We start from the raw sequence: 24,577 nt of genomic DNA on the forward strand, positions 1-24,577 counted from the left end.
GGTTTTGAGTAGTCAAAAATTCAATTATAAAAATATGATTAGTTTTGTCTTTTTGAATGTATAGGATTTGAAATAGTAACTTCTGGTTTTTGAAAAAAATCTTTTTTATTAAGATACAGCCATACATGTCGTCGGCTGTATTTCTGAACCGATACGACTTTCAAACCTTCAGGAAAAGAGCGTACTCATTTTGAAAAGACCGGCAACGCACCTGTAAGTTCTCTAGTATTGCTGATGCCCAAGGGCGGCGTTGATCGCTTACCATCAGGTGACTCGTATGCTTGTTTGCTAGCTATTCCATAAAAAATATATTTACACGCTTAAACATATTAAGGCATTCAAGTTGATATGTTTCGTGATTCTAGAACTAAACTCTTTTGTACTAAGAGTCAGAATTGTGTTACTTTGATTCTGGTATTCCAAAGTTTCCTAGAGAAGTTAGTCCCAATTTCCGTCATTGCTAATCCAAACAGGTGTTTGACAAAACTTTTGTCAATTTAGTACTTAGTGTAGTTAGCTCACAAAACTTAAATACTGTTCCCACTAAAACGGATTTCGTGTAGTCAGTGGATCGGAAATCAGCTTCAACAGAATACAAATACTAATTCTCCCCAAACTTGATGTCGTTCAGTCTCATCCACTTTGATGGAAACCCACTTTAAATATAATGTATCTCCCTAAATAAGGGCTTTGTTATCCTACGTATGTTTGTATGTTTATGTATCCTTAGAAATGTATGTACATACAAAGGATACCCGACATTAAATTATCCCAACAAAGGACGCGAGACGCAACCGCGATGACTCAGTACCAACCTAATTCTTGCTCCAGGGGCCTGTCATAAGCTGCTTTCATCATTCAAATAGGCCAGGAGTGTGGCACGAGATACGCAGTATTGTTTGTCCACCTCAGTGTTTTATCTGGGCAACAAACAAGAGCTAACTTGATCGTCCGGAGTGAACAAGTTGTTACGCTGTGGATTTATCTCGAAAACCAATCACTAGGGTAAACATTGTTCCACGCTCCCGTTGTCATGATTCACTTAATACTGATACATTTTCCAATAACTCGATTAATGTTTTAGATTTCGCTTTCTATGAATGTTCGTTGTTGTTTTGTTTGCTATTTGTTGAGGATCGCTTTGTGAGAGTTTAGGTAAGCAAGCAGATGTTTTCTATAGTGTTCCCAGTAGTAATATCTATTGTATTATGGAAGGTTATGGCAAAATTGTAACAATTGTTTTGAAAGAAAGCCAGTTTAGAAATTATTACATTCAATACATTCTCTTCTTCAATCTCATATTTCGTGAATGTATTTTTTAAATCTACCACTTTTTCAATATCTGAATACGCTACAAGTTTCTGCGGAGAATAATCTCGGTTCCGCTGCAATATCACGCTTGGGCGACATTTTTATTTAGTTGAAGGGAGACGGAACGAATATTTTGCTTTAGTTGGTCGCAGTACCCAGAATATCGAGTCTGCCTCGTTTAAAAAATATTATGAAAATGTGTTTTTGAAAGGAGACCGTGTGTCGATAGTTATTATAACTTCTTAATTCGACGATAATTAATTTTAAATATACATATTATACTTAGTATTATTGTGTTTATAATTTTGTCCCACTTAAACTGTGTAAGACAAAGGCCAATTTGGAGGCCTTTGTTCAGCAGTGGACGTCTCTCGGCTGATGATGATGATTGTGATGAAACTGTGTAATACTAGTAGACCCCGACCCCGAAAATTTACTTACGCGGAAGAAAATTTCCTGTGCGTCATTATTTTTTCTCACATAAGAAGGAATATGAACCTTCACTTAAAAATAACACAATTTGTAAATGGTATGAAAAATGTACCTACGTGTAATTTGCAAATCCCAAAAAATGCACTAGTATATAGCTTGTGTAACTAACTAGCTTTAATCTAATTACTCTGATAGCGAGTAAAGGCTTGAATCCCGAGAATTTTTGGCATGAAACCAAATTTTGAAGATATGGCTCCTATTTTAGTTGCAAGGTCATTATTTTTTTTCCTTTGGAATTAATGGTAATAGGGGATAAAAAGATAAAAGGTAGAAATAAAGTTATCCCATTGGCCTAAATTCTGATAGCACGCTAAACGCCTATGGCATATTACTGTATCAAAATTGTAGACCACACAGTACACTATGGATGCATTTAAGTGATTTGATTTGATATGAACGCGTGCTAAACGCGCGTTAACACGTGTACGGCCTGAATAAAATGTATTTAGTTTTAAAAGCGCGTTATCAAAACGTGCGCTTGTCGCTTGACATCTGAACTTATTGGAATTAAAAATTAATACATTCATCCTATATATATACATGTTTATACAATATACAATTTTAAAGAGGTCGTCGATTTTCTTACAAAAGTAAAATCAACAGAATAAAGAAAACGAAGAAAGATTCAAAGTAAAAGGAATCGCGGAAGGAAGGAAGGAAAAACAACACAATGAGTGATTCAGACGTTTCCAAGTATTTTGTACTGTTGAAGAGCAACACTTGAATCGGTCTTTTAATTATTTTTACATCACACGGAACTTTAACGTTGTATCTGACATGTTTTGAATTATTTATTCCAGTCTGTTTTTTATATATATTTTTAAAGGTATGTGTAGGTATTATAATTATGTATTTATTCGTACTTGTACTAAAAAAAAAAAACTGGTAAGATAATTAAATAAAATATAAATGTCACAAAAATGTGGGTTAGGTTTTAACATCTTCTAGCCGCTTACATATTGACGAAAAATAAAAAGGCTGCTAACGCCCGAATACTGAAATGTACACTGTTCTAAAATATCGTGCTATCTCTGTCATTTTGGTACGTGTTTGTAGAGACATATATTTTCGAGAACATCTTAAAATTGACTTTTGAAAGAGCATCTTAAAATTGAATAGCGTTTGAGTATTCGAACAAAGGCTTCATTTTATTCGTTTACTGAACAATCTTACTTATATAATGAATGCGAAAGTTTGTGAGTTTATGTGTATGTTTGTTACTCAATCACGTTAAAACGGTTGAAGGGATCGGGATGAAATTTGAAATACGGGTAGATTTTGGTCTGGAATGATACAACACACGATACTTTTTCAACCCACGGGAAAGCGGGCGAAGCCACTGGCAGAAGCTAGTTACTAATAAACGTATCATCAGCTAGTTCACAGATATGAGTATTAACTTTTTTTTTATCCCGTTTCCAACTAGGTCGAGGGCAGACCACAGGCCAGCGAGTTTGGGCCGAAAGCCTGAACGATCCTTAATTGACATTAATTGAATCGGCAGCTTCATGTAATTAGTTGATCTCATTACGGTGAATGGGTGAAGATATAAGTTGTCCAGATCGTACTCTAGTTCCTAACGAATAATTTAGATGAGAACATTGAATTTGTGCGTCTTCGTCAATAGAAAACTAGAAACGGAATTAGACTGTTCAGCCTAAATGTTCATAATGTTACTATTTAGGCTAGAGAGTAAAATTGACGTTTGTAGTATTATTATAAAAGTCAGTTTTCTGAACCATTGTTAACTCATTATTAAAAGAACTATACAAATGAAATTATCTCATTAAAATGATTTTATATTGACTTTATTACCTACACACAATTGGGAAAAGTTATTGGATGATTTTCCCCCTTCAAAAATGGCTCTACAATATTTTAATTATAAAAATTAACTATTACAATTCAAACATTCGGCTAAACTTACGTTTACAATTAGAAATATTGATCTATAAGTACCTTATTTAAATCTCTTAATCAGTATAAGCATATATGTTTATACATATTCTCATATTCTATTATTAGAAGAACAAATCCCACAATGAAAAGCAAGTCAGGTGCATCAAATACTTCGAGCAGAAACGTTGGCTCTGTGCCAATATAACGTGATCAATGTCCAAGTACTGCTTAGTTTGCACCCCACTTCCTAGATTTAAGGCCGTTAGGAGACACTTAGCGAAAAATATGGGTGCTAAGCCTTGAATTTGTTTTAAGAGCTTAGCGCAGTTCGGATTTAGATGTGACTTTATTTGTTCTACCATTTCCAGGTGTAGTACGTCTTTGGTTTTAGTGTTATAAAAGTTTTGTTTGACGTATAAAGTCTTGGGAGTACTTCAGTGCAGTTTCATTTACGGAGATACCGTAATCGAGCCATGCTTCCATGCCGTCCATGGGCGGCGGCGATTGTTTACCATCAGGTGATCCGTCTGCTCGTATACTGGCTTATTCCATAAAAAACTTTGGTAAATTTGTAAAGATATTAAAGACTAGGAGCTACCCTACCACAGAAGAAAACATCCTTTCGATGAAGTTTAAGTCAGCTAGCAGCTCAGCTATTAACATGAACTTTTGGTTAAAAACATGTAAAGGGAGGTTCAATAAACTATTGGCTGAACATGACAGGTAACATTGCAAGTCGTATTTGTTCAAAACTTTGATAGTATCAGCATTACCTGTGAGTATTACATTGTCTAGTACAGATGTCATTTCGTGACGAAATGTATACTTCGAGTGATATTGGGTTAGGTATACGTGAACAATAGTTGTAAAACTAACAAGTTTGTATTTACTCTCGCTACCAGTAAGTTTTTATAAAAAGAGTATTGATCTGACCTCATTTTTATAATAAACTCTGAGGATAGTACGTCACCGCTATTAAAAGAGATTAACGTTGTTAAACAATATTGATTAGATGTATGTACATGTATACTGAGGTAGAGTAGATTTTCGATTACATTGAATAACATGTCCTAATTAACGAAACAAGCTAGTACATAACCTCAAACTTTATTTGTTTGTATGATATAAGCCGGTAAACGAGCAGATCGTAAGCAATCGCCGCCGCCGCCGCCCTTGGATACCCGAAACACCAGAGGCGTTACAAAATGCGTTGCCGGTCTTTTGGGGGTTAGGAATTTAAGGGTGGTTGGGGAATCGGGGATTGGGAAGATGGGAAGGCGGGTTGTTGGGCCTCCAGTGACTATTCGCACAACGAAACATAAGCAACGCAAGCGTTGGTTTACGTCTTTTTTTTTGAGGCTGTGAAGCCGAATCATGGCTCTTCCACATTTGAACACACCGAACTAATAAAACCTTAGTAGTCAAATTGGCTATTAGTTTAACTTTGCCTGCACCTGGACATCATTATCGTCATTTTAATTAGCCCAAAGATATCCATTACTTAAAACTGGCCTCATCCATCGATGAGGTGTTACTGTAGATATGTCATTTAAAAACCAACATAATTCATTTAAACATAAAAGCGAATTTAACCTGAAAATTTTATCAGAATTTATTTATTTTTAACCTGTTTGATTTACAGTTGATCAGATTTCAAACTTCGACACGTATTCGGTCCACGTATCAGATAATCCTGTCTGTAATCAGTATCGGTTCCAACGATATTATTTTCCCGTTGGTATTATTGTGAAATAAATGTTAAATTGGTCAGGTTCACTTGATTATGCATTCTTTGTGTTTCGGTTTCGGGTTATACACTTATATTCATTTGGGAACCCAGTTGTTTAATAATTTGTTGTTTTTATGCGGCTGTGGGCGGCTTAACAAACTTGTTTTTCTATTAAATGAAACATTCTCATATTTATTCGTAAAGAAGCAAATTATTTCATAAACAAATTGTTTGCATACTGTCGCTTGTTTACTCAATCTTCAATAGATTTTAATCAATACACAACGATGTATTTCAACCATTGAAAGCAGCTCAATACAACTATTCCATACCAATACACCGGCATCGTTGATCGCGATTCAATTAGTTCATAACAAAGTACTTTAATGAACGAACAGCCACGTAATTGCCTGATGAGAGAACCTTTTTGTATGCATAACGGAAAATTCTTTCAATCTTGTTATACTAAAATACAGGGGTACTGGAAATTTCGAATCAATTGGGCAGAGGGTAGCAATTGAACGATCGCGATGAAATTTATTCACGAAAGCGCCCTTTTTCAATAAAGGTTCGCAGACAAACATTTGTAGTGACGTGAAAAAGTATAATTGGCGTGTGTGTGTGTGTTTGTGATGTAGGTCCAATGCGTTTTTTATACTGTAGTATTTTATGGCGTATTTTAAGGTATTTTGTATAACGCATCTATACAGACATGTTAAGAGTACTGATAAAAATTCAGGCCTAAAAATTATGATCTATAGAAGTAGTGGGTAGATAAAGTTACGTAACAGATACAAAATGTAACAAATCTTCACTTTATTGATAAATTGCTTGAGTAACGTAGGCGGCAGAAAGGCAAATCCACGCGAGATGGAAATTAATTTTTCCTCAGTTCAGAATACATCAAGAAATACCAACACAATTTGTTACCACACGAAACACAATATCCAATTAATTTTGAATATCTATCCTTGCCGAAGGGATGGAAACTTTTGTGTGAAATTACATTTGTGCCTTCAAAGTTAGTATCAAGCGAACAATTTCTCGTGAAGTCCTGGCTTGGGGCACTTCGCAACTGTCCAAGCACCTTTGTATCCCACTTAAAGCCCTCTGTTCACAATTTAAGACCCTATCTCATGTTACGCATGTTTCTATTGTATTTCAAACTCATTTTTCACTATTCTGTCTTTAATGTAGGTTTTTGGATACGTCAACACTTAATGTAGACTTTTTGATGTTGACAATTGTTTAAATTGATAGAAGGGTATGAAATACCCTTTTCAAATATCCATTTGTATCAAATGTCTTAGTGGTGTCATCGTTGAAGTTTGGATGCTAACGTTCCATATCAAATTGTTTTACATGTAAGAACTTAGGAATATCTACTTGTGACGTAATAATAGTATCCTACTACTTACGTCTCACTCATTGTGGTAGGCAGAGTCAATAAAGCACTCCGTAAAATGACGTTGGTTAAAAGTGTTGGGAAACAAAAAAGCCCACATAAAATAAATACTTAACTCTTAAACAAACAAAATTTCGACACTAAACATCACATCAATAAAGAATTTGAATCAAACACGATTTGGCTTCACCTAACTTAATCCCTACGTCATTAAAAGTAAAATCCAAGTTGGAAGGGTTTCCAATTCCCTACTGAACACTCCAACTTTATTTCACTAACTTTACGGTTCGAATATAGATTATCGAATGTCAAAAACTTTTGTATCTCCAGAATATTCGATAGCACAAGTAGTCAATAACACAACATCAACGTGTTTTACTTTCCGTTTAACATTTTATGAAGTCTACATTAAAATGTTATTCCAATTATTTATACTTGTTTCGTAATTTTCCGAATTCCCAGAATACTCAATAGACTTATCTGCATAAGTATGTTGATTTTCATAAGGCAAAAGAACGAAGTAAATAAATCTACAATAACAACGTAGGACGAATGTAGCATAAATTAATTTCACGATTTAAATTTCGAATTTATTTACATTAATGGCTGAGAACATAATTTCGGGGTGCTAATTAGAAACGCCCGTTGGCACTAAGATCGTTCCCTGGGGTACTCCTTCTTATTTATTTACTTCATATCACAATATTAAGTGATTCATGAATATTTATTTTTAATTATGCTAAATAAAATCACTTATTTTAAAAATGTATACTAAAATAATATTATTTTGTCGGCCTCAGGCAGAAAACTTTATACACCAGTGATAAAAGCCTTAGTAAATTCTGAGAAATATGTTTGAGTATAGCAAATTAATTTATGAGTTTGCTATTAATTAAAACGTATAATACAAATCCTAATTACCTTGTAGAATAACAGTATACGGGTTATCTTTCAGCTAATGACGTAAAACTGGGAATATTAAAGTTAACTGTAATTGTCGGTCGTGTAGCTTCATGCGTAACATCGTAAAATGTTAGTGGTGGTGTCAATTTGACTCTTCACGCGCTAACTGGGCCATGTAGTCCATTAAGTGCCGTAGGGATCTGTGAATGTGTTAAAAATAGCATAGGCATTGTTTGGTTTATAGTGGCAGTATATCTATTCTTGGTCTCTTCGAAGTCTATTTTAGAACCTGAAACCAAACCATGTTAAAGGTATAAACTGGAAAGTGAAAATGAAGAAAATTTACATAAAGAAATATTGTAAGTTATTATTTAAATTTTACTTAACATTATAAATGCGAAAGTTTGTGAGTTTATGTGTTGTTACTCAATCACGTCTACACCGCTGAAGGGATCGGGATGAAATTTGGAACAGGAATAGATTATGGTCTAGAATATTACATTGAATACGTTTTATCTCACGGTAAAGCAAGCGAAGCCGCTTGCAGAACCTAGTATGTCATAACACAAAGACGATGGTAAAAATGCAAAGGTTATTATTTCATAAACCGATTTACGTTCCACAGCCGGGCATTGTTTCACGCGATTTGTTGTGTTAATAATTTGGGTAATCCATCAGTACTGGAATTATGTTTACGACATGCAGAGGTACGACAGTACGGTAGAAAAGCCAGTTCAAGGTCGATTATAAAAAGGTGGTGTACAAAGCAACTGAAATTTAAAACGGCTTCAACTTTTGTAGGTACATTGTTTTTGTCAAAAGCTGTCTATTTGTGGTCATCATTATAAGTAATCCGATTTACTGTTTTGTTTTTCTACTCAGAAATAATAATAAATTGTCTAATAAAAGGTCCTATATTTTTGTGTCCATAATCACCTAAGCTTTGGGTCATTATCGACTTTATTATAATGAACTCGCGTTCAGCTGGTAATTGCTGTGTTAAAAAACTCCGAACATATTACGCAAGCTCGGATGAGAGCTGTAATGGGCTATTTAAAAAGTTTATTGTTTGAGGTACGTGTTGGTAATGACTTGCATGCTTTGCTGGTTCCAATTACTGGCATGTAGTACTCGCAATCTGTGAGGCTCACGCTTTTTTCGGATTTTTCATTCCACGTTCATTCGGATTCGAATATTTCAACAGTAATGTTTTCGCGTGCCTATTTACGTAAATATTACTTCATTTACATAATCCTGACTTTGTTGGTGAGAAACGATATTGAACGGTACCTTCCAATGAACGTCGGTTTTCTCGGAAAAGTTGAAATTAAAATGTTGATGTTTCGTTGTTTTGATGGTTAAAAATCTTCATTACTAATGAAGATTTTTAACGTATTCCGTATTAGGGTGCTTTTCCTCCAAATATCAGAGATGTCTATGCTATGTTATAAATGCGTTTGGCTTCTACCAATCATATTCATCCATACACATAGCGTAGCACTAGTGGAAATGTACTTAGCTAAGCTATGTTTCTTATATGGTAAGATGCGTGCTATGGATGCGTGCTATGTATGTGTGCTATGGATGACTTCCCTACCATCCATACACCGTGTTCTGGAGCTGTGTATCTTACTCACACAGCTACATAGCTTAGTATCAGTGAAAATGGTCACATAGTTTCACAACTTAGCTATTACATCTTCGTAGCATAACTATATAGCACATCTCTGGTGGAAAATCACCCTTATTGTTATAGTCGTATGCCACGTAAAAGAACACGTTTTGTAGACTACGAACTACCCTATTCTTTGGTAAATCTATTTATCAATATTATGTATAGCCAGTCTGGTAGATTTAACTTAGCGATAAGTCGTCTTCGCATGTTCTATCGCAATTTTTAAGATTAGTATGATGTAAGTACCTTCAGTACAGTACAATGATGTAGGTTATGTTCTTATATTTACTGGTACTTATTGTACAACAGTCATACTCCCTATATGCCACTCATACGTAACGATACGACCATAAGTAGCGTTACACAATCTCGAGTGCTTCACATTCATGTTGCTGGGAACTACTTGGTTTTATTTTAAACTTTGTTCTCAGTTTTTCTCAAAGGACAAATCTCCGTCCTGAGCGGAATAACATAAGTGCTTAGTACCGTTTCCAACGACATCTGTGTTACGACAATTGTTTGCTATACTGCAAAATGTAACGTTAGCCAGCTTCTCTCCGTAGACATTTAGACACTTCAGACAAATACTAACTGTATTTTTATGTTCTAAATAAGTCGTACATAGCCTAAAACGGTATGATTTTTTATAATAACTATCGTGAGACAGAGTAAATTAAATGAAAATTACGGTTTACTCACGTACATTATAGAGAAAAGCTTTACTAGTTTCGAGTCACAGAGGGACTCTTCGTCATGCAGCAAAAGCTTGCAAAATAAATAGAGCTTTTCGCCATTAATGTACGTACGTAAACCGTGAGTTTTAGTTAATTTTATATGTCTCACAATAGTTATTATAAAATATCATATTGTTTTATTGCTATTTATTTATTGATTTAATGTTGTAGTTAATGAAAGTAAGAAAAAGGAATATTTAAATTTACGCAATCAATTAAGTCTTGTCTGGTCTCCCTTTCTCGAAATCAAATACTTAATAAAATTTTCTTATGCTTGACATTTCCAATACGGTGGTTCACTACTAGTCAAATTCAATACTTTTATCGTAATGTCAAAAACGTTACTTTTTCTATGAATTTTGTAGGAGATCGCAACTTATGACGTCATAATTTTTTTGCGTCAAATAGCATACTTACTTCTCTAAAATTAGCTAGAAAAACTAAAAAAATAAGTATATCGTCAAATAATGAATGAAAGTACGATTATTTTGGGATATTTTATTATATTGAAATGTCAAAATAATTTATTTTTGACCTAGTAAACTACCCTATTTCATAAAGTGCTTGTTCAAATTAGGTTTAGTTTTCAAGAACACGGTACAATAAGTCAATTAATCGTCCGTTACAAATGTGAATATCTCAAGCCAAAATATTGTTTACCTGATATTAATTACCTAATTAACGTTACACCTGTTAAACCTTTTACGTTACAATGGGCAAACCCTTGTACTAACTATAACCGTAGCATGTCCAGCTCACTGCTTCATTGGTCAAGCGACCGCACTCAAAGGGGCAAATAAGGAAAAACATGAAGCCTCGTATAAAATTAATGTTGCTTCTATTACACACTGACACACATGCATACAAGAAAATCTTTTTATTTTTCTCTTTTTTTACTGAACTTTGCCCGACATGGGGTTTATCCTGTGTCGTGAATGCGTTTACAGACATATATACAATTTCACACACATCACACCCAGATCCGGAATAATATTTTGTGGACACAAACAGTTATTCCGGTCCGTGTGGGAATGGAACTTTCGATACATCGAAGACCAGCTGGTTATAAAACTAATGTGCCAACTGTGCAGACAAAAATTACGTTTAACTTTACACCTTTTATTCCCGAATGGGTACACTTGCTCCCGGAGCGGAGCTGTGGACAACGTAACAGGTTACCGGGGCTCCGGCCTAAAGAAGGAGAAGGAACGGGGTGGGTTTTAGTCAGTAACAATCTGACACTCCCTCCCGCCTCACCCAAGGCGGGAGAAGTCACTGGATGATTTTCCCCCCCCAAAAAAAGAAGGGGTACATTTGCACATTGCGGCACTTAATGCCACTGTACAATGTACACCCACTTTTCACCATTTGTGTTATAAGTCCTATGTAATAGGGGGCGTGATACTACTGAGAAATTTTCGAAAAACCGAAAAAAGCCAAGCAATTCTTTGCCCGACCCGGAAATCGAACTCCTTGCCCAGCAAAAATAATAATTCAAAATTTATATATTTTATTTTTTGTTGCAGAACGCGAAGGGAAAGGAGCGGGATATAAGAAAAGATTATATAAAAGGTAAGTTTCTGTTAAAAATTTGAGAAGTGCGTGGTAAAGGGTCGTTAGTATACCGTTCCGCTGTTTCGGAAATGAATTGTTTTTTTGACGAATTCGAAACTCTTTAGGTTCGGTTTTAGTATGATTTAATACCTACCTACTATTATTATTGGTTGGATAAAGAACCAAGTCATTTGTTACTGCTTGAGAACATAAGCTTAAGCCTTTTACTGCCAACAAAAAACTATAAAGGCTAGCTAACTGTTAGGCACTAGCGTCGGTCAGTATCGTCTAACATAGTCTCTAATACAATAGATACATATTCTATTATATATGCCTTATGTATATTACGCTGTGTTAATAGAAAGTTACATTACACAAAGATCTATATAAATTACAAAACAAAAGCAATATTTTTGATTAAAAGTAATGCGAAAAGTAAACTAATGACTTATTATATTACTTTTGTGAGTATTCAGTTTACTAAAGGCAGTTATTATAATAAATATAAATGTATCGTGCCTATCTTGAATCCGTGGAATTCAAATTTATGTACAGTGAGATAATAAGGGAGAATTTAAATAATACAAATGATGAATATTCAGTAGACGCTTACGTTAACCCAAATTGTTATGTGTCCGCGGAATTTGCTAAATTATTTCTATTCATTTTCAATGAACATTGAACGTGGGTGTAATTTTGAAAATGTTTTGTAAAGTTTGTTTTTGAAAGAGGCAGAATTAGTTTTTTTTTGCCCGTAAACGAGCAGACGTATCACCTGATGGTAAGCAATCGCCGCCGCCCATGGACACTTAAAACGCCAGAGGTGATACGAGTGCGTTGCCGGCTTTTCTGTGAGGCTGTGGTATCACTCCGGTCGAGCCGGTCCATTCGTGCCGAAGCATGGCTCTCCCACACTAATAGTGCATTTAGGATTTGACTGCACTGTGTGCTAATATCTTACTCCGATATTATAGGTATGTATATCTACTTTTTTCATATGTGGTTACATATATCATTTAACAACCAATATCTATTATTCTCCGTTAAAGAAATGTAAGTATACCTTGAATAATACATTTTTATGATTTCCAAAAACTAATACAAATCCTATAAAAATATCCGATGTGTAAATGAAAAATATAATTTCAGAGAATCTTAATGTTAAACGAACGTACATCAGGCATGTTCCACGTAGTTCGAACATAAATATTTCCGAGAAGATTAAAAGATACTTCATAAGCATTTCTAAGAATCTTGGTTTAAAAGCAGTACCAGTTTTCTATAGGTAAGTAGGTATAGGTAGTAGGTATAGGTACATTTTTAATTGAAATGTAGGGAAAACTTTAAACTATATTTATTGTATTTTTGTAATACCCATCATACATCTTTAGTTCATTCTCTTTATACATACTGAAATAACAAAAAATATTACGTTTGAATGATACTACTCGTTTTTGCTACGAAATTGTTATTTTTATTCAATACGGTCCAATTACAATAATGCATTTCTGAAAACGTAGCCGTATACGAGTAGCTCACAAAAAATTGGTGAGTGCAAAAATTTACGATAAAAAAATAATTGAATAACGATAAAAATATTTTTGGAGCGCAGTGTTGATATTTTTAGTGCAGCCAGTGAGTGGTTATTTGGCAGTATCATAAATGTACTTTTAGCTGGTTATTATTTTGCACTCTCTAGACTACATAAAAGTTTTAGTTAGTAAATGTTAATAGTTAGTAGTTAGTAAATGGACTAATACCACCACGGCCTCACTAAAAACTAAAACAGCGCTTGCATTGTGTTTCGTTGTGTGAGTGAGGTTACCGGAGGCCCCAATCTTTAAATTCCTCTTTAAACTCCGATTCCCCAACATTCCTTAAATTCCTAACCACCAAAAGGCCGGCAACGCACTTATAATGCCTATGGTGTTTCGGGTGTCCATGGACGGCGGCGATTGCTTACCATCAGGTGATCCGTTTGCTCGATTATCGGCTTATACAAAAAAAAAAACTAACCCCATCTGGATTAACGCCAATTATCGTTTCTACCATATACATAGCTGACGAAATAGATAATTGTAGTACGAGTATTTCATCAATTTATCGCTTAGATACAAACATCGATACGATTTAAACGTGGAACAATGGAAAATCCTCGCTGTTCCTAGTAATCAACGTAACCTCATTGCCAAGTCAAGTGAAATTATGCATGCCTTTCCATTGTCCATTAACACAAGCCTTTTTGTAGTCTATCCTCCATGCTTAATAGGAACACAAAGGTTCAATATTCAATACCCATGTACAGCTTTTGTTACCTTCTTCTATTGAAGACCTACAAATTATCCTGTACATTGCCATTGAATGGGATGGTAGGAAAAGCGAACAAATGCTTTTTGTTACTACTCGAATGTTCTTTTAATACGAAGGGGGAATTGTTGGAATGTGAGTCTCTATAATGTCTGTTGCGATATCTTCAATGGCTATTCAATGTGGAATTAAGGGGTTTTGGAACGTGTTAGTTGTAGCACTGGTTTCAGTAATTAGTTTGAGGATTTATATGGAATATTTTATTTTGATGACAACATTCCTGAAGAATTTTATTTGGTTAATAACACGTTGCCCCACTCTAAGATTTCTACTGTGTCGTTGGTGCGTTTACAAACTGCAAGTTCAAACACACGTGACACCCAGACCGAAACAATTGATAATTTGTAGATGACACAAAGAGTTGTTCCGTGCGGGAATTGAACCCGCTACAGGTTACGCAGCAGTCGATGATCCAGCCATCGCACCAACTGTGCAGTCATAATGCACGTGCAGCAAGATGGAGTATGCGAAGTTTCTCCACATTTGGTATTATTTAAAACTAGCGACCCGCCCCGGCTTCGCACGGGTGCAATGCTGATATACTAAATACGCTACAGAAAAACTGTGAACGTTGTTTAAAAAAACATAGCGGCCCGCTCCGGCTTTGCACGGGTTTAAAATATGTAACTCACTGAAAAAATGATAAAATCAATCCAGTAGATTTGATTTATTCATTTACTGCCCGTAGCCCGCACGCGTTTTTGGAGTACTTAAAACAATTCCCCTTTCCTTATCTTTGAATATCTTTTATGCCGCCGCGCCGCGTCGCCGTAAACGCTACGTTCCGCAATTTTTAAATCTGTACATCTTCAAAAATATTGATTTAAATCAGATGCTGTAAAAGGCCAAATAGATCTATATTAAATCAACAATGTATTTAAGGTATTTAATTGGATAAGGATTAATGCTGTATTGGTTAAAATCGCTTCGAATATTAGTCATTATTTGTCGTAAAAAGTAAATGACAAAAAAATGTTATTGTGGGATATCCATAAGAGATAGACATATACCATCGCGGAGTTTTCTGTAGACCTTTTCATTGTGTACAATACTTAGTACATTATTTTGATAAATCTTGTAGGATTCAGCCTGCGTTTGCAATGTAAGCGGAAAAAATGTAATTATTTGCGACATCACATTAGAAGCCTCAAAAATAACAGTATTTGTCCACTATTTAATGGATGATATTATACATAAAAACCTTCCTCATGAGTTACTCTATCTATTAAAAAAACCGCATCAAAATCCGTTGCGTAGTTTTAAAGATTTAAGCGTTCATAGGGACATACAACATGACACATGACAGAAAAAGCGACTTTGTTTTATACTATGTAGTGATTCCGTGTACTACTGATATTGATATATTTATGGCTTAGTAGTCATAACTGTTTACCTATTCTTTTCCTTTTCTCTATTCTATGCTAGCAATATCCTAAACTCTAAACTGTTCTACGTCAAAGTACCTCGGTACTCCAGTTGGACAGAACATTCTATTACCTCTGTCACGGGGCAGGGGACACATGTGCAAATGACGTCATTGTTCTCTTTACTAAATTCCCTGCCATCGAGGAAAACATGTTAAACGATAATCTCTTGGAGTATTGTTCAGGGACATTCAAAGCTTTGATGTACGAGTAACCCTCCATTCATATTGTAAGTGGAAATAATTTTACTCCGGCTCTCTCGTGTAGTTATTAGTGTATAATGCGAGTATTTAATGGCCGTGGTCGCTATAGATGGGAAATGTATTCACGGATTTGCTATCTGTTTTGATGAAAACTTTGACGGTCTTTGTGGTTACATGTACATACTATTTGATAGTTTGTGTTGTGTGTTTGGTTATTATGTAGAAAGCCTCGGATTTAATGTGTGTGAAAATGTAAAGGAGAATTTAAGCATAATATTTTAGATTTTGAAAACTATAGCTATTTCGACACCAGCAATTTATACTGCGCTAACTCAAAAAGCGTACTTTACAGTAGAGGCGTTTAAAGGGAAAAACGTGATAACTTTTACATTAATTAAGATACTTTTTTGAAATTTGGTATGCTTAATATTTAATTTATTCATTGTAATATCTCATATTTATATTTCCTTAATTATTTCTATTTTTTGATTTAGCGCAAGTTAGCCGTATATAAACGTAATTCATCAAAAAAATGTTACATCTTATACACGTCTAACTAACGTTAGCGTAGTGTAGTACGGGACGTCGTAGTGAATGATCAATCATCTGATGCATATTTCAATATTTTATAAAGAACATGTACTTACTTACAAAAAGAATAGTCAACGTACCATTAATAAACTAATTAATACGTTAACACATAAGTATTTACTATGTAAAAGTCGCTAAGTCGTTCATTTTACAAACGAACAAGTATACACACGCACGCACTAAACTACGCTAACTATGAGTTAGTGCAGTGTTGCACAGACTTTGACCAAAGTGATCCGCGCGCACACTCCGCTAATAATAGTTGGCGTAATATAAATCGAGTGATTTCAAAAAGTACCTTTACTTAGCGTTTTATAAGATTTGTAACTTTCTTATTTTTGCATATTTCTTCTCAATTTTTTTATGACGTATGTAAACACACATTTTAAGCAACTTGGCATAAAAAAGTTTTTTCCAAATTTCGAGTTAGCGTAGTATAAATTGTTGGTGTCGATTTTATCGGCATACTCACGTCACTGTTTGACGAGACATTTGACTAATTTTAAGCCACACCAAAGGCTCATATTCATGTGCAGCATTCCAGAGACAGTCGCGCGGCTAATGAACGAGTCAAATACCTCGTCAAACACTTACGTGAATAAAGCCAATAAATATCATAATAATTAGTATCCTTTGGTGTATAAATAAAGTTGCCAATCAAATGAACAGCATGACTTAATATCATTACCATCCTACCATAAATACCATAACAATTCTCGTTGAGTAAAATATACCTCAACGTAACGATCCCCACTCACTTTCAACAACCATAAAAATACCCATTGATACACCAAAAATGTTCGACAAAGAGTTACCTACATCGAACTAGATGTTGGCTGAGCACAATAGACGATGAGATGCTTGAAAAATGAGGGTTTGTCACCCGTTGCGAGCCGTGACACAGCGAAAGAACCCTCGTTATCCGATCACTATTGCTATTTGCAACTCAAATGAATATTGATGAGTTGGCTCGTTGTCAACACTTGTCTCAACATAATCTTGCTGTATCTACTCACTTCGCGACTCTTCGGAACGCTTCGTGTAATTCAGCTTTGATATCTAATTGGTATTGGGAACGTAGCCAGATCTTTTTCTTCTGATGATGTTAGTTATATGAAATGTATCACTTCGTGTCCGAATATTATTGCTATAAGTTGAACAATGATGATTAATAAATAATTGATACTTAAGTATATAGAATAGAAAACATATATTTTTTAATTACTTTCTGTATAATTATAAATACGTTTGCGTCACAGTAGTTTAATTATAGTCTGTAGTAACTATCGTGAGACAAACTAAATTAATTTTATTACATACATTAATGGTGAAAAGCTCTACTAGTTTTGAGTCACAGAAGGGCTCTTCATCATGAGCAGCGTGCGCAGACGCGGTGACGTCGCGCAGCCTACTGGCCGCAAGCTGTAAGGCAACTGTAATAGTCTTGTGTACTGATGTATACACTTAATTCATATTAGTTATATTAATCAATCGTCAGTGATTATCTAAAGAGATGGACAGGAATGAATTGTTCCCAGTTTTGCTTAAACATTTACTCCAACATCAGCTATTTTAAACGAATGGCAAGAAATAAAGCTCCATCTTATTACAACCATTACGACCTGTTTTCCATTTTATTCGCGAAATATGAAATGTGGCAGCATTTCCCTTGTATTGTCGAATTGACGCCTCGCTTACCGGACACAAAATGATAATGAGCAGTGCGGTTTATGTTGATACCAGTAAAAGTCGTGCCTTAATTGCGTTTCTGTGTTGCCAGTGGAGAATTATGGGTAGTGAGTTCATTTTTATGATGCTGTGGGCTTGTAGTAAAACCACTAGTAGAAAACTATACTTTCATGGTACAGTCAGTAGACATAAAGCTTATAGATGTCTGTTCGTATATGGTTACTGTGGCGTACGTATTTATATCTGTAACACCAGAGCTATTATACCAGAACAAAATCAGGGCCCTTATTTGAAACTTCATTTTGTCTGCTTTGAAAATGTTGAGTGCTGTATCATCATCATTACCATCATCATAGGTAATCAAGACATACAGAGCTGAACATAGGTCCAGCACACAGATAGGTCGGTTGAAAGCGACCTCCATCCAGCGTCTCCTTGTGACCTTGATTAGGTTTGTCCCCCTTGTCGGTTGATACAAGTTCATGTTATTAGTATTACAATTTAATGTTAAAGAAATTATGAACCGGATCCACAAAAAGCCATCTAGAGCATAATATTTAAAGAAAACTAGACGAGATAGGCGGAGAGCAGTCATCCACGTAATGTACACTATTGTCAGTGGCAGAGCTTTCACTTGTTTCCAGATCTTTACAGCAAACCTTACCTGTTGCGCCTGACTGTACCATATCCAGTCACATTCCACAACAAAAGGCTACAGTCAGACTGGTTTTCTACCTTTTTTTATTAAAGATCTAGATTTCTAGAACTTCAATGAATAAAACCTTTATTGGAGCGTTAGCTTATCTCCTTGCTGTCTTCTTTAGTGTGATTGTAGTAGAATTGTATTTTTAGTCTCGAATATAAAAGTAATAGTACTGTTTTTTATACGACTGTGTCTGAGTACTGAGAAATGGAAATGAAAAATACTTAAGGTAAATGTAACGTCTTGGAAAAAGCTACGAGAAGTCTTGGTACGACTGTCATCACAATGTAAGAAAAGATTAACATTGAACCCTCCTTGCAGCTCGTAAGCTCATTATTACAAACCCAACCCTTCGGTGAAAGGGAGAGACGTTATGCTACTCGTACTTTCCCATTTAAAATAACCTCAATTTCATTTCATTCTAACGATTTCCGACTTCCTTAATGTGTTTTTTTTATTGTTCGGTTTCATACTTTTCTTTAAAAGAAATCATGAAAGAGAAATTTACGTAGACGTAAAATTTAAGGCGATTTTTCGTCTCACTGATTTGATTTTACTGATAGAAGCTACGAACTGTTGAAATTACTCGCTTCCTTTAGTCGTCGCATTTCGAAGTGGAGCGCTGATTTTCGTCGCCTGCAACGAACACAAGGCTGCGTAATTACGTCAGTATTAGGTACTAAATATTCAAATGCTCTCAAGCGGAAGCGTGCCTAATGGAATTTCAGATTACGTACAACATGAGATTCGATTTATCCACCACCTGTGGTGGTGACATCTTGCCTGCTAAATTACAATTACTCGATTATTGTAATGTATGGTCTTGTTATAGAGATTAGGGCCGTCATGTGGTTGCTTGTTGTAATATATTATAGTGTGTGAGTGACAAATGGCCTCCGGTTGAGGTGGTAATTGAAACTGTCAGTTCCACAACCCTATTTGCGTGTGGCCATTACAGTAACTGAATACCAAACAGATAAATAAATCTTCTTTCTTTCTACACAAAATAAACGATTTTCAGTTGCTTTTGTAACTCGGTAGTATTATGAAAGCTATTTTGGCATTCTATAAATATTCAAATATTTAAATTCGATTCGGTCGCTAAATTGCGTTGGTTTCTGTCAACAAACCGTTTGTAAATGCCATTCATAGCTTAAATATAACCGAACTTCATATGAAACCATTAATTATCTCAATTAAAAGGCATTCTATATTATCATTTAAGTAAGTAAAGCCCGCAAAATGGAGCAGGGATTGTCTGTAGCACTCGGAATGGCTATAACAGGGAAGCAGAACGAAGTTTGTTACAAAATTCATACGATTGTCAAAGTTTTACATGGAAGCGTGGTTCTACTGACATAGTGTGTGTGTGTGTGTGTGAGTGCAAGTAGTGTGTGGTATAGTGTGGTAACTTTGTCTTTACTGTGGATAAACAGAGTGGGGCGGGCGAGGCTTGCGGTGGCGCCAACATGTGGCAGAGACGGTTAAAACAGAAGAGAGAGTTTAAACGTAGGTGTGCCGTACTTGCTCGAATTACTTTGCTTCAGACTTTTTAGTGAAGTTGCTCTTGATTATTTTGGAATTAAAAGTCAAATTTTAGTCTAGTGCAACTACAATACGATACAAATACGATATGGCTTGTATTTTTTACTTGAATACACGTCGAGTTTTACCTAAATCTGAAACAGCACATTTTTTTATTTTATTTTTTTAAATCGTCACGCCCTTTATCCCCGAAGAGGTAGGCAGAAGGTATGTACATTATGGCATGTAATGCCAATTGAAAAAAAGGCCCAGTAATACTTCGCCCGACCCGGGAATCGAACTTGAGACCACTTGCCTGGCAGTCGCACTTGCAACCACTCGGCCAACGAGGCAGCACAATAGTATCATTTAAAGCTTTCAGTTTACAACAATGATAACCTTTAATTTTAGTAACAAAGGCTCTGGGTACGCCTCAATGTCATAATCGCCATTTTCTCTCAAACTTTCAAGATATTTGAAGGCTTTTTAGAAAATTGCCTTTCCGCAGTATTTCGGAAGGGTCTCGTAAAATATCTATTTAATATCATTTTGGAGGTGAGAAGCCGGATAGCTTTTAGATCAGTTATTGAAACTAGTTCGCCTAGTGGTCAAAATTCGCATACGTTGAATTTTCTTAAAATATTTTAACTAACTCAAAGAAGCTCTTTTAGTTAAACTCTATTCATATGAGACGTGAGATTAACATCGCAATGTCTATCGATTTTGACGTTTTTTGAATTTGATGTGTGGAAAAGATAAATTAATCTTTTGAGGACATTTTTCTTAATATTAAAACTGGGTTTTAGTTAAACGAAACGTGTTTATTAAATTATATTTTAATACAGTTATTGAAATAAGACTCTTTTGTAAAAGCAACTAACTGGAATGAGTATAAATAAAAACATATTGAAATAAAATATTGTAATTACTGTATAAAAACAAAAACACACTCACTGAAAAATAAAAATACACTCAATTTTATTTCACCTCTAACATAATAAAGTTTATATAATGTACTCGTATACATTTTTCAACACTATCGTATAGACGAACGTGAAAATCCTCGTAACAATTTTATATTTTACACAAAACGAGTAGAAAGGAACGTGAGAATGAATCGTAAAAATGTATATTTTTTTACAACTGTGGACACTTATTTTAAAGGAGCCATTATTGTGCAGTGGGGTGTCCCATTGTGTCTTAATTAAATACGCCAACAGATTACATTTATAAACAGAGTAAACGAAGCAGGAAAACATAACAATAGCGTATTTGTTTTTGGTGTAAAGTAAAAATGCCGTTTTTACCTGAGGTAAATATAGAATTACGACTGTTTTTGCACGAAGTGTAGGAAGAGGTCAACCACTTTTTATCAGTTATGTAGTGATTAGTTATTTTGGATTCTATTCCTTTTAAAAAACGGCGATTTATATATTTCCTATTGTCCAGTAGTCACATATTATATTTAATATAAATTGTTTCCGGTCTGGGTGTCATATATGTGAACTTGTATGTTTGTAAACGCACCCACGACACAGGAGAAAATCCTAATGTGGTGCAACGCAAAATATAATCTTTTTTTAAAAAAAACATTACCTCGCGTTTGAATTTTCTCCTATGTCATGTGTGCTTTTATAAAAAATACAAGTTCACATACCTACATATATGACACCCAGACCCGAAGCAACAATTTGTGGATCACACAAAGATTTGCTCTGTGCGGGAATCGAACCAACTACACGTTACATTTCAACCGGTTGCCCGGGCACCACACCAACCGTGCAGTCAACTTAATATACATATAGTATACCAGAATCACCATTGAAAAATAAAAACTGAAAGCATTTTGCTGGACACTTACACCAGACATACGTGAGAGTATCTACGTAAGTAAATATCCAGCGGCCGGTGAGCACATGCCTTAATTAGTGGTGGTAGCCCCCAGACATATATACTTTGGAATATTACAGAGCACTTTGCCTGAGCTTCACACAACATTATGGCAACAATGTCCCCAAATGTATATTCTGTGTGCTTGCTCCTGTGTTTATCTTATCGTCGCTAGGTTGGCAATCTACAGTTGCACTGTGTATATCTGTTTGGAATTCCTTTCACTCCATTTACATATATACAAGTTCACATACACATGACACCCAGACTTGAAACAATAAAATTTCGGATCACACATACAGTTGCTTCGTACGGCAATCGAACCCACCCACACTGCACACTGTATAAAATACATTTTATACACTCAAAGAATACCAAGAAATATTCTCCGTTTTCCATTACGATAAAATCCAAAATTCAAACAAGTGAGATTAATCTGCAAAAGTAGAGAAATATTTATTCATATACGGATATTGCTTTTATGTAAACGAACTGCAATCAACGATAACACTTCTCTTAGATCACACATCGCATATTCACTTTCCTCGTGTCCTGTATAAACATTTATTCATAGAAAATATTGCAGAGGCGTCGAACTCGGTAATAGAGCTAGCCGAAGCCATGCGGGCTGACAGGATAAAGTTTCTGCGTCAGCTTTTACAACGTACAGAGAGAAATGCCACGAACGACGCTCAACCAAGAAATTCTAGCTGCATAAAAACATCCCAGATTTTCCTACCCCTGTTTTTCTTTGCACTTAAAACAAAAAGTGTTTTAAACATAAAAATTAACCAACTCGAAGTGTTCTGCAGTTTAATTAAATATTTAATTAGGGGTTCCGTTTCGTCGCTGTTATCAACTGAAGACATTTTACGGTCATTTTGGTCTTAAGGCTACCGTAATTACTTGAACATAGCGTTTTAGGGGTTCGTTTTATGGGAAAATTGGTTTCAGGTGTGGCCTCGGCAATCCCTTTATGACTTGTGAGCCGTAATGGTGCCGCAGTCGTCTTTTTCCTCATACAAACTTATAGGGCAGTAAAAACTTAAGCACTTACTTTTCTAAGAGCTATATATACTGTGATAGTTTCCTTGATAAAGAATAGAGCACCCACATAATTTAAAAACTTGGAGATATCTTTACGTAAAGTAACACGAAGTCTTTAAACTTTGAAAGCATTTTATAAACTACTTCTATATATTAAGACTAGAATAGGTATCTTATGTTATCTGACTTGTAAGACAAGTTATATATGTGCTTGTTATATCAGCTTTTTTATACAGTTGATATTGTTACGAGTGTTGAGAAAACTCGGTTCCAATGATAATTTTCTTGTGACCTTTATTACTCAGTGTGGGAGAGCCATGCTTTAACACACAAAAAAACCGACGTGAAACAACGCTAACGTTATGTTTCGTTGTATGAGTGCAGTTACCGGATGCGCAATCACCCCCTTCCCAATCTCCGACTCCCCAATAACCCTTAAATTCCTAACCCTCAAAACGCACTTGTAAATTGCGCACTTGTCCATTGGCGACTGTGATTGTCTACCATCAGGTAATCTGCCTGCTCGTTAACCAGCTTATACCATAAAAAACTCAAAACATTCGTATTTTCCAATGCAACCATGCACATCGCAATTAAGAACACAACGTTCACAGCTCTCACGAAATCTGCAAAATTTTAACTAGGACAAAAAAAAATCACTCGAACAGCTGACTTTCTGTTACATATTTCCACAAAGAACACTAACGACCTTCCAGAAGACAAAGATATGAATAAAAACTAGAAAGAATCTATATTTAGTAGTAAATACTGATATAAAATCCGACTCCAGTGAAGAATTCCCTCAGATTACATCGATTTAAAATTTAAATTCTTGTCATGTCTGCCCTGGTAAATGAATTTTATATTACGTGGATATGGTTTCATGGAAAACGCCTGCGGCATGTTATGTTTTATGGAAAATGAGATTATATGTTGCGGTTACATATTATGTATGTTGGTAGATTTGTGTATTGTGTGTTGATGTGAACTGTGTTCAAAGTAACTCAGTTGTAGACACAAAACTGTTTTGGTTGATTAGGATATTGGTACACAGGAAATTGTATACTTTTCTGTAGAAAATTAATCTAGTCCACCAAATCAGTTTTGCGTTTGATAATGATTGATGAATGACTGACAATATTAATAAAATGATTAAAAATAAAAGGCAAATGGTTTTATAGTACAAGTACGTGTGGGTGGCTTTTAAAAATCACAAAAACTTTCAGATAGACTATGTATAATTTAAGATGACTTTTGACTTTAAGTAAACATTTTTTCCGGAGCTGCGGCCTACCTAGCGGGTTTACCGCTGAAAAGCGTGGTTTTTAGTCAGTAAGAGTCTGACCCTCTCGCCTCGCTTAAGGCGAGAGAAGTCATTGGATGATTCCCCTTAAAAAATAAAAAGTAACCAATCTTTATTAGACGTACACGTGTTGG

The 24,577-nt window shown here is 35.2% G+C and overlaps 1 protein-coding gene across 2 annotated transcripts in view; it reads left to right on the forward strand.

Annotated features, from left to right (window-relative positions):
• Window positions 1–24,577, forward strand: part of LOC118266980 (slit homolog 1 protein) — a 121,863-nt gene that overhangs the window by 50,551 nt on the left and 46,735 nt on the right. For both annotated transcript variants that reach the window (XM_035580673.2, XM_035580675.2), the window contains exon 2: window positions 11,675–11,720. The gene's annotated coding sequence lies outside the window, so the exon portion shown is untranslated. The remainder of the gene's footprint in view (window positions 1–11,674; window positions 11,721–24,577) is intronic.

Source organism: Spodoptera frugiperda, chromosome 23 (assembly GCF_023101765.2).
Source record: "Spodoptera frugiperda isolate SF20-4 chromosome 23, AGI-APGP_CSIRO_Sfru_2.0, whole genome shotgun sequence".
Classification (NCBI taxonomy): Eukaryota; Metazoa; Arthropoda; class Insecta; order Lepidoptera; family Noctuidae; genus Spodoptera; species Spodoptera frugiperda.